This window comes from Mastigoproctus giganteus, chromosome 9, assembly GCF_048544385.1.
Source record: "Mastigoproctus giganteus isolate SK-2022 chromosome 9, ASM4854438v1, whole genome shotgun sequence".
In the NCBI taxonomy this organism is placed as follows: Eukaryota; Metazoa; Arthropoda; class Arachnida; order Uropygi; family Thelyphonidae; genus Mastigoproctus; species Mastigoproctus giganteus.
The window spans coordinates 167792708-167805403 of record NC_143583.1 but is presented as its reverse complement, the minus strand read 5'-3'; the positions used below and the strand labels follow the sequence as shown (position 1 = coordinate 167805403).

Sequence of the window (12696 nt, the reverse complement as noted above, 5' to 3'; positions counted from 1 at the left end):
TACACAGACCAGTTACAGTACATTTGCATTTCATGATACATTTTGCATATTTGGTTTGGTTTGGTTTTTAATGGCACATTGGCGGCTAAGGCCGTAATGTGCCAAGTCAAACATTTTGCATATAGTGATTGCTTTATTATTATTACTAGACATATAGTGCATGGAAGCCTGAGGCTTATGCTGCACCAGCAGTTCATAATACATGCTTCTTGATTAGACCGGGGTTCGAGCCCGTCACCACCAAATAAGGAGGATGCAGAAAGGTCAGGGAATGACCACCGCATATCCCGGAGCAATATGGCCTTAGTTGCTAATGCTCCTAAAAAAAAAAAAAAAATATGCTGCACCAGCTAAAAAAAAAAATTTCCAAGTTACCGAGAGAGAGAGAGAGAGAGAGAGAGAGAGAGAGAGAGAGAGAGAGAGAGAGAGAGAGAGAGAGAGAGAGAGAAACACCAAGAAGAGAAAAATGATGATATCCAGCTCAGGACCTGGGTGTGCTAAGCCCATACTCACCAGATGTGAGCCCCTGGGGTTATCATATACAAGAAAGTCACAAAGCTGGTGTATATACAGTTACTACATTTTATCAGTTTACAACAATCGTGGAACAAAAGGTAGATATATATTTACAGTCAAGTTTTGCTAGTTCAGGCTGCCTTCTTTTTATGCAGAATAGTGACTGTTTTCTTAAATGAGAATTTAATGGTACAGTTTTGCAGTCACTTTATAATATCATTCAAAAGAAAAAATTAAATATAAATGAATACTAATGCTAACACTGTTTGACTTCAGCATCAGCTGAAGTCAAACAGTGTTAGCATTAGTAGGGGCATAATTATGATTCAAGAAAGCAAACTTATATAGCATCAGCCAAAAAAAAATCCCATTCACTCGAAATGTTTGTCTAGTTCTGCCTTGAACTTATTTAAGTTGTTGAACTCCACTTCAACAGATGGAAGTTTGTTCCAGCTATCAACCACCCACTGATTAAAGGCAAATTTCTGCACATCTATTCTACAATTGTCTTTCCTCAATTTGAATTTGTCCTCTCAGTTGAGTAATCTGAGCAAGAGAAAGAATCCCATCAGCATTGAGCTTGCTCAAACCATTCAAGGCCATATACACCTCAGTTAGATTACCTCACAGATGCCTAGTCTCCAGAAGCTGCAATTTGCAGAACTTAAACCTTTCTTGGTAACAGCAAACCTTTGTTCCACTCACCAGTCTTGTTGCCCTTCTCTGTACTCATTCCAGCAGCTTTACATCCTTCCTAAAATGAGGCCTCCAGACCTGTATGCAGTACTCAAGGTGTGGCCTGACCATTGCCTTATATAAGGGAACAATCACCTCCTTATCCCTGCTAGCAAAATTCCTATATATCATTGACATGACACCATGAGCTACTCTTACAGCCTGTCTGAACTGCTCAGAAAACTTCATATATGACTGCACAATTACCCCCAAGTCCTTTTCATTCTTCACTACCCTGAGTTTATACCACCCATTTGGTATTACTCTGGGACTTCTGCTACTCATATGCAGTACTTTACATTTGTCAGTGTTAAACTTCAGTTGCCACCTCTCAGCCTGTCTACTCAACTTTTCCAGATGCTGTTGCAGTAGTGTACTATCATTACTGTCATTAACAACCCTGCCAACCTTCGTATTGTCTGCAAACTTAGACGTTAACCCTGATATACCTTCATCAATATCATTGATAAATACTGAAAACAGCAATGGGCCCAACACCGAACCCTGGGGGACTCCACTAATAACATTAGTCCATGACGGGCGGTGTCCATTGATAACCACTCCGTCTTCTCCCACTCAACCATCCTTTTATTCATTGTAACAAATTGCCCTTAATGCCATACTGCTCCAATTTGTACAGTAGTCTTCGTGCCACAGTATCAAAAGCTTTTCTAAAATCCAACTATATGATATCAAAATTATTCTTTGAATCTAGTTCCTTTGTGACCACATCATAGTATCCAGTCAAATTTGTCAGACAAGATTTCCCTTTAACAAACCCATGCTGTGTCTGATTTATAATTGCAGTCTTGTCTAGATGATCCTGCATTGCTTCCTTAACCAGTGACTCCATTATTTTCCCTTGAATAGAAGTCAAACAACAGGTCTGTAATTACCCGTGTTGCCCTTTGATCCCCCTTTGTGAATTTGGGACAGATTTGCACATCTCGGATGTGCAACTGTGTTCCCTGAGTCCAAGGAAGCTTTCATAATTATGGCTAACGGTTTGCTTACTTCCTTTGCTGCTTCCTTTAATATAACTGGATAGATCCCTCCACCCCAGGTGCCTTTCTTATGTTTAATTTCAACAATTTCTCCTCCACTTTGCTCTCAGTTATTACAAAATCATTTAGCTCCCTGCCAGAGTTTGATAAGCTTCTGGCCTCCACTTCCCTACAGAATTCCTCATGTGTGAATATAGATGCAGAATACTCATTCAACTTGTCAGCTAACTCAGCAGGTTCATCAACAATCGACCCGTTCATGTCAAGTGGACCCAATCTGATTCAACCCCTTCCTTCTAGAATTTACATAAGTAAAGAAGTCTCTACTATTTTCCTTTGCCAAAGATTTCTTTTAATCTCCTTTGCTTGCCTAATGCCCTTTGTTGACTTGATTACAGACTGTCTTTTATCTACCATAGACATCTGTATCTTCTGATAATTTATATGCATCCTGTGCATTTTTCTTTCTTTTCTGTAGGCTTCGGATGCCAGGCGAATCCGAGGTCAAGCATTCAAAGTGCGATTTACATAACGATCTTTCTCAGTGATAAAAGTTCACTTTAAGTTATACTGTTCCCTATTAGCAGTTCCTTTATAAATCAGTTCTACACTTGGAAAGTCTCAAGTAAGAACAGAGATAGGAAATTCACCTTTCTTTTTCATTACTTATATTACTTTTTTTTTATTAACCAACTATCTTCTCTAACCTAACTGCTTGGCCTCCGTGCAGTGCTGCTCCTGCCTCCCTGTGGCGGGGGCAGAAACCTGGGAGGGAAAGTTAACCCTCCAGGACAAAAAGGTGCTAACCATGGATGAGCCTAGGTGCTCATCCAGTGCTGTCAGCGATGCTGACCGTGAAATTTCCTATGATGCAATAAAGTCTGAAAGACTGTAAAGATACAGAATAACAGGAATGCCCATCATTCTTTATCTTACACTCTCTCGCAGACAAATCTATGAGCACTCTCTCACCATTTCTTATACAGAATTGCTTAGAAAATGTGGCAGGTTCTCCCAAAATGGTGAGAAGACAGATCTGGAGACCGGTTAGAAACAGTAAGTCATACACATTCTGAGACTCTGCTGAAACTAACAACATTTGGAGGACTACCCGTTGAAGTCACCCCACATGCAACCTTCTTCTTCTTCTTCTTCTTTGGTCCTTAGCTGGCAGCTGGAGGAGGCGGTTGGCCACGCAACCAGTATGCTGCTGTAGGTGCCGCAGGGTTTCGGACTTGCTCTGTGATGTTCTTCCATACTTTACGATCCATGGCGTCAGTCCTGGCCTGGTTAAGGTTGAGACGTCGGCTCTTCAAGTCATTTTCCACTTGCTTGGCCCACGTTTTCCTAGGCACGGTCCGTTGGATGCTCCATTGGGTGGGTCGTTGTCTCCAAAGGACTGTGGATGGTATTCTGTTCGTGCCCATTCTACATACGTGGCCAAACCATCTAAGCCTTCACTTCTGGATTTGGTCGGCAATGGTTGGTTGCTGTTGGCATCTGGTGCGGATGGCATCATTAGTAATGCGGTCACGAAGTGAGATGCCCAAAATCTGCCGCAGGCATCGCATTTGGAATACCTCAAGTTTGTTTAAATCTTAATGCAACATTAAATACTTCCAAGGAAGTAATTGCAGAGTGGGATCTGATAAACTTAACAGAAGCTGAACTGGTCCAGGAACTTAAACATCAAAAAGTGTTACTAGCCAAACACATCACAATCAGGAAAGATGGAGATCTTATTCCCACCCACATCATCCTGACATTCGGAACACCTTTCCTACAATCTAGTGTAAAAGCCAGCTATCTCAACCACTGAGTACAACCCTTTATTCCAAATGCTACGTGCCAAACAGTTGGTCATTTGCAAATGGCGTGTCAAAGAGATTCAATCTGTCCAAACTGTAGGTCAAAAAAACATTTGCAAACTGACTGCGATGCTAAAACACTGCAATGTCTGAATTGCAAAGGCACGTGTCCAGCCTACTTCAAATCATGCAACCTCTGGAAAACAGGGAAAGAAATCAAGAAGTACAAAGTAGAATGAAAAGTTACATACCAAGAGGCAAAAAAGCAAATTATGCTCAATGCACCCAAGAACTCATATGCAGTAGCAGTTCAAAAGTTCCAATCATCGGTAACACAAACTGAAGTACCAATTCCCCCAACCATATCAATTGCAGATTGGGCTCGATCTATGCTGTCACCATTGATGAAACGACTCCTAAGGAGCAAAAGGTAGCAGATAGAGCCAACAACACCCCAGTCACAGTTCACCAACTGCACCACATAGGCCATCATATATTACAAAATCATAAACAGACTCAGCTCCAAATAGGAAGACAAATAATGTCACATTAGTAAACATGGGTACCGATAAATTATAATGCTGACCCAAATGAATCTATTCTAGACCTTCACACAGAAGATGACATGGACACCGGCCAGTCTTTCTAAGAAGAGAGAAGGGGAAGCTCGATCGCTGTATACAGCTTGGGAATAAAAAAAGATTCAGAATCATCCTCATCTAACAAAACCAAATAATGCACCAAATCATACAATGGAACTGTAGAGGAATTTGCAGTATCATTGATGATATGCATGAGTTAATTGATCGTTATCATCCTGTAGGCATCTGCCTACAAGAAACAAATTTAACACCACATGTCTCTCTCAGTTAAGAATTATGCACTTTTTAGGAAAGACAGAACTGCTACAAATAATGCTCACAGAGGGGTAGCCATACTCCGAGACTTGAGTACCTTGCAGACACATTCCTTTACAAACCTCCATCGAAGCTGTTGCAACACGTATAGTGATTGGTATTACTTTGGCACTTGTCTCTATCTACCTGTCGCCGAATCATACATATACCATCCATGAACTCGAAGATCTTATTCTACAGTTGCCAACCCTTATCTGTTTGTTGGGCGACTTCAATGGACACCATCCATTGTGGGGTTCTCCCAATGCAGATGGATGAGGACTACTCATCAAACAGCTTGCTGACAGACAAAACCTGATTACTAAATACTGGCTTTCCAACTTGCATTTCTGTCTTTCCAACTTTAGGAAAGACAGAGGAAAAGAAGTAAAGAAAAGAAACTCTTTACAGGATATCCTCTGCAATAGACCTCTCTCTCTCTCTGTCCCACTTTCCTAGTATTGAGTGGACAGTCCTTTGACAACCTGCTCAGTAGTGATCACTTCCCATCAATATGTAAGATTTAAACAGCAAATTCCATAATTTCACAAAACTACGTAAAATGGAAATTTTCCAAAGCAGATGGGGCAAAATTCACTTCCTGAGTGTGCTTTGATCAACAGATCAGCGAAATCTGTCCTGTGGACACAGTTACCGATCACATTACGAGACAAATACTGGTTGCTGCATGTACTGCAATTCCACAATCACAGTAAACCATCCATAGAACCAGCCAGGTGGGCAGGAGCAGCAGTGCGTAGCACACGCTTCTTGATTAGACCGGGGTTCGAACCTGTGACCACCAAATACGGAGGATGTGGAAAGGTCAGGGATTGACCACCACATATCCCCGGAGCAATATGGCCTTAGTTGCTAATGCTCCTAAAAACCAAATAACAAGCAAACAAAACAAACCATAGAACCATTACTGATTGGTGAAACAAAGCATACACGGGTGCAAAAAAAAAAGAAAAAAATTTGAGCATGGAATCTGTTTTGAAAACATCCTACTACCGCCAATCTTATAAACTACAAGAAACTTAGAGCCAAGGCCCGTCACATTAGGAAGAAAGCTAAAAGAGATTCTTTGATTCGATTTGCAAGCTCGATTAATAAAGATACAGATACAAGAATAATGTGGAGAAAAATAAAACAGCTAAATGGCAAATTTCACCCATTATCCTTTCCACTTCTCAACTGCAATGTGCAGGAGCTTTCTTCTCCCACAGATTTAGCGACTGTGTTTTCACAGTTGTCTGCCTCAACAGCATATGATCCATCATTCCAGAAGACCAAAGTATTAACTGAAAAGTCCAAAATGAACTTCAGATCTACGTATTCTACCATACAATCAACCGCTTACAAAGCTTCAACTTCAAGAAGCCATATCTACCTCAAAAAACAGTAGGCCCCACATTATTACATAATGCTCCAACACTTAGATAAAAAATCTGGCTCTTCACTGCTGACCTTTTTCAATCGCATCTTCCTTGAACATTCTTTCCCCAGTTCCTGGCATCACTCCTATATAATAGCAATTCCCAAACCAGGGAACGATCACTCTATTCTTAAAAACTATAGACCCATTTTTTGCTTAAGTAAAACCCTTGAAAAAATAATTCACCGTCGACTCACATGGTATCTTGACTCCAAAAATCTAATCTCTGATAATCAATTTGGTTTCAGAAAAAATTGATCAGCCCTGGATTTCATGGTCAAAGCCGAAACCAACATCAGGAATGCATTCATCTGAAATTAGAATCTCGTCATGGTAAGCCTAGATGTAGAGAAAGCCTTCGACGCCACATGGCATTTTGTATCCTGAGAGATCTGCATTCCCTTGACCTGAGAGGCCACTTGCCATATTTCATACAGAACTTCCTTCAGCACAGATCCTTTCAAGTTTGATACTGGCGTCCTCTCCCAAACATATATACAGGAAGAAGGGGGGGTCCCACTGGGCTCTGTGCTCAGTGCCACCTTATTTGCAATAAGAATAAATCACATGAATAAAAATATTCCCAACACTGTGAATTCATACCTCTATGCCTATGATCTCACTCTTTCTTGCAGTTTGCAAAACATGACCTTCATTGAGCAGCAGCAGCAGCTCCAAATTTCAATTAATAATATTCAGCTATGGATGGCACATAAAGGGTATCGACTCTCTTGTTCAAAATCTAAAATATTTCACTTTTGTAACAAATGGAAGATGCACCCAGATCCAGAGGTACACTTAACAAATCATCCTATCTCGGTTGTGAACAGAATTCGTCTCCTTGGTCTGACTTTCAATAGTAAATTGAACTTTGTGGAATACATTAAACATCTACGGATGTCTTGCTAGAAAAAAATGAACATACTCAGAGTTATTTCTTCAACATCATGGGGAGCAGATCGGTATACATTACTTCATTTGTATAGAGCCATAATCAGATCTCGCCTTGATTGTGGTGCGCCAGTGTATGATTCTGCTAGGGAGAGCGTGCTAGCGCAACTTACTTTAATTCAACACTCTGCCCTGAGGATTCCTATGGGCACTTATAGAACTTTTCCAGTTCAAAGTCTTTACATTGAAGCTCATGAACTTCCCCTAAGCCTCTGGAGAAAGATGTTACTTCTCAACTATACGACTAAAATCCAAAGTGTACCTACCCATCCCATTGGGCTGATATTTAATGACCCTCATTTCACAACGTTCTATAGAAATAAACCCTGGGCAGTTCAGCCTACTGCTTTCAGATTTCAGGCATTATCACACACTTGGAATATACAGCGTGACAAAGTCCTTCAAGATTCAAACAGTCTGGATCCCCCATGGTCCTCTATTAAACCACCTTGTGACAGTTATTTTCTAAACTATCGAAAGCACTCGCTTGCAAATGTCATTATACCACTCCATATTGCCCACACACAGAATTATCTGCATTTTACAAAAATATATACTGATGGGTCAAAATCTGAGAGTGGAGTGGGTGCCACAACAGTTTTCCCTCATAAAACCTTCTCCATATCACTTCCCACTGAATTCAGTAGCTATGCAGCTGAATTATGTGCCATTTAAACTTGCAATAGAAAATATTCTCCATCTGTCCATCCAAAAAAGCATGATATATACAGACTCCCAGAGTTTGCTTATAGCTTTACTGAATATTCCTTCTCAAACATATCCTGTCATTTTCTGCTGGATTCCAGGCCATGCTGGGATACCAGGAAATGAATGTGAGATTATGCTGCTAAACATCCATCCAACAGAGAATTATCACAGTATTATGTTTCTTATCTTGACTAAAAAAATAATACAAAGAATATGTAGAGAACAATGGAGAATTCAATAGCAAGCTCAAATACAATTGCTTTGAAAATAGGATGAATACGCATACCTCTGTCTCTATTCATAGTATTCTTACTGGATGAGCCAATCCGTAAACCCTCCAGCCATTTACGCTCCCAGTATCCATGTGCATGATCCATAATAATAGCGTCCTCCGGGGAGATTTGATGCTGCTTCTCCCAAAAATGTTCAGCCACAGCAGACTTATTATAGTCAGCAGTTCTTATAGCATTTAAATGTTCCCCCAGACGATCCCTGAGCCGTCGTTTTGTTTCCCCCACAATCTGGGCATTCTATCGGTCTTTAACCTGGGACACCACTGTGCACATCCTCCGCCCAGGAAGCTGCACGCAGCGTGTCTTATAACCCCGTAAAATTCTCGCCAGATGCTCAGAAAGGCCTGGACAGTAGGGGATGTATGCAGTGGCTACCAGGACGAACAGCTCCCTACGTTCAGACACTCCTCTGCTATATCAATCCAGGATCCTCTGGGGGTATCCGCACTTTCTAAGTTCTGCCGTGACACGATTAATTTCTTATTCTTTATCCTCAGAAGTGGTACAGTGGGATCCTGCTCTGTCAAATAAAGCTTGTATTCTTGTATTACACTATTCTTGTATTGTCCAGCTTGTGCTGAATTATAGTGGGTGTATTGGCCTCTACACATGGGTTTTTTAAAAACTGACGTCTTAAGTTTAGAACCCACCCTAGAGACCAATACATCCAAAAATGACAGGGTACCATCCGTTTCCACCTCTGAGGTAAATTGAATAAACTGGGAGAAGCTTTTAAGCCAGCAAACGGCATCATCCTCCCTCCCCTTCTGGACCAGGGCAAAGGTATCATCAACATATCTTTTCCAATTTCTAATAGGAAACGAACACCCACTAAAAACCCTGCTTTCCGACTCCTCCATGGCCAAGTTGGCCACGGTGGCACTAATGGGCGAACCCATGGCCGTACCGTGAATCTGTTTGTACATAGTTCCTTGAAATAATATGGTAGTACTAGCCAGACATAATTCTACCCCGGCACAAATATCTTCAACACCAAGCATTGATCTATTACCAAGTGGCAATGACATCCATGGTCATTGCCATTTTTATACAATATATTGCATGATTAATAGTATTTAGTATTAGTAACGGCCGCATGGTACAAGAAAGCCTATGGCTTATGTTGCACCAGCCAAAAAAAAAAAAAAAAATCCGAACAAAACAATGATAAAAACAAAAAATAAATAAAATAAATAACTAAATAATAATAATTAATAAATAAAAAATAAATAAAAAGGAAATTAAACCTATCATCCTATGCGCTTCCCTTACCCGAAAGTACTATCCAGATGACCTTTGAATTTCCCCAAACTGTCGGCCTCTACCACCCATGAAGGCAACTTATTCCAGTAATTTATAACTCGCTGACTAAAATAAAACTTCCTGCATCCAATTTAAACATTTCTCCCCGTAACTTGAATTTATGTCCCCTAGTTCTAGCATCATTTATAATCTTGAAAATTTTGTCCTCATTCATTTTACTGATGCCTCTCAGAGCCTTAAACACCTCAATCAAATCTCCTCTAAGGTGTCTAGTTTCCAAACTCTGCAACCCACATATTCGAAGTCTTTCTTCATAAGGACGCCCTTTTGCCGATCTCACCAGGCGAGTTACCCTTCTTTGCACCCTTTCAAGAAGCTCGATGTCTTTCTTTAGGTGCGGTCTCCATACTTGAACACAGTGTTCCAAGTGTGGTCTAACATAAGCCTTATATAATGGGATTATCACGTCCCTATCTCTACTTGCAAAAGTTCGATAGATCATCGATAGGACACCATGGGCCTTCCTTGAACCTGTTTACAATGCTCAGAGAATTTCATGTCTGACCGTATCGTAACATCCAAGTCCCTTTCCTCCAGTACTGGGTTTAGTTGAACTCCACCAAGTGAATAAGTTTTTTTGGGATTACTGTTTCCCAGGTGTAATACCTTACACTTTGTTGGATTAAAGCACAGCTGCCATTTTTCTGACCATTCTTGAAGTCTATCTAGGTCTCTCTGAAGAAGCTCAGCTTGACAGTGATCATTAACTACTCTACCAATTTTAACATCATCTGCAAATTTAGACATCACGCTCTCTATCCCTTCATCAATGTCGTTTATGAAAATTAAAAACAACAGTGGTCCTAATACTGATCCTTGGGGAACCCCACTTCTTACATCAACCCAATCTGAGGAATAGCCATTTATCACAATCCTCTGCCTCCTGCCCTGAAGCCATCCTTCTATCCATCTAAGGATTTTCCCAGTGATTCCAACCTGTTCCAGCTTATAAAGCAACCGCTCATGTGGGACTGAGTCAAAAGCTTTGCTGAAATCTAAATAAACAATGTCGAAATTATTCCCTAAATCCAGCTCGTAAGTGACCCTTTCGAAATAGCGAACCAGATTTGTTAAACATGATTTTCCCTTTACAAAACCATGCTGAGTATCCTTGAGAATTTCAATTCGATCCAAATGATCCTGAATTCCACCCTTGATCATTGCCTCCATGATTTTCCCTACTACTGAAGTCAGACTGACAGGTCGATAATTTCCCACTTCACTTTTAGAGCCACCCTTATGTATGGGAGATACATTTGTACTTTTCCAATCCAAGGGAATCTCCCCAGAGTCTAGTGATGCTCGCATAATTAGCCTCAATGGTTCAATGCACTCGCTTGCCGCCTCTCTTAAGATTATAGGGTATATTCCATCAACTCCAGGAGCCTTACTGGTCTGTAGGCTTGAAAGTTTTTTCATTAAATAATCTTGCTAAATTTCAATATCATTAATTACATATTTTTTAACTTCGCTCCCACAATTTCCCATTGCCTCAAAAGGCTTTTCATTTGTAAATATCGATGCAAAATAACTGTTGAATTCATCTGCAACGGCAGCTGGTGTATTTATTACTATCCCCTTTCCCTTAAGTAAAGGTCCGATCTGGTTTGTCCTGCTCTTCTTGGCATTTATATATGTGAAGAATTCTTTATCCCCCCTCTTTGCTCTGTTTGCTAGTGATTTCTCATAAACTGCCTTTGCCTGTCGAACCTTTTCTGTGGCTCTATTACACATCACCTTGTAGCTGTTATAGGCTTCAGTACTTTTTATTGCTCTGTAACTTTTCCATGCCACCTTTTTCTGCTCAAGTAATGCGGCAGCTTCACTATTCATCCAACTTGGAACCCTTCTCGTGGAGTATTTTTTTAATGGTATATATGCATGCAAGGCATCTGTGATTAATGTTTTAAAAGCGTACCACAGTTCAATTGTATTCATTCTCTGCGTGATATCTACCCAGTTAATAGAGGCCATGTAGAACCTTAAGGCATCGTAATTTCCTTTTCTGAAATTAAAACTCATTCCTTTGCCTTTTACTTCTGCTACGTCTCTCATCATCATCCACCGTAGAACTCCGTGATCACTTCCTGCTACTGGTTCCTCTACTGTCAGCCCTGTTATGTCATCTGATTCATGTGTGATGATGAGGTCTAGGATATTCTTTTCTCTAGTACTTTCCCTGACATGTTGATACAAATAACAGTCATCTAGTTGATTTAAAAATTTTGTTCCCCATGTCGAGTTTCCTTCCCATTTACTCCAATCAATTAGAGGCAAATAGGGATACATGTGAATAAAGATACATCAAAAGAGATCATGCTCTCATTATCATTTATAATCAAATTCCCCACAAAATTTACAAAAACTCTCTACTGTCTTTAATAACATATTCGGACTGCCCCACTATGGGTGCAATTAATTTAGCCAAGTACCCGGCCGCCGTAGCCCAGTGGTCAGGCGCGCGGGTGCATAAGTACATGTGCCTTGAGTGACTGGGGTTCAAGCCCGTGACTACTGAATATGGTGCTGTTTCTTGTATTCTATCTACCTTGTGAACTCCTCTGACCGTTTGGTCGTCCCGGAGTATAAACAGGAAATTATTATTATTTACCCTGATAGCGCATAGGAAGGACTCCCTATAAATGAAACTATAGGCCTTAAGGGTACTTCTGCCTTATGAATTTTTGGCAGGCCGTAAAATCTCCGGAGTTAACTAACCAGAAAGTCTCCTTGGAAATCTTTAAGTAATTTAAGTATCAGTACAGCCAAATAGTGCAAGGAAGCCACAGGCTTTTGCTGCACCAGCCAAGAAAAAAATAATAATAATAAAAAGGCAGATAAAATACAAATTATGCACTTCCTTCCCCACATAGGGCTGCACCAGCCAAGAAAAAAATAATAATAATAAAAAGGCAGATAAAATACAAATTATGCACTTCCCTCCCCACATAGGGGAAGGAAGTGCATATTCCAAAGCTCACTATCCAGTTGACCTTTGAATTTCTTCAAACTGTCAGCTTCAAC

At 40.5% G+C, this 12696-nt stretch overlaps 1 protein-coding gene across 2 annotated transcripts in view; it reads left to right on the top strand.

Moving 5' to 3' along the window:
- LOC150080877 (DNA topoisomerase I, mitochondrial-like) overlaps positions 1-12696 on the top strand; it is a 551188-nt gene that overhangs the window by 522132 nt on the left and 16360 nt on the right. The window lies entirely within an intron of this gene.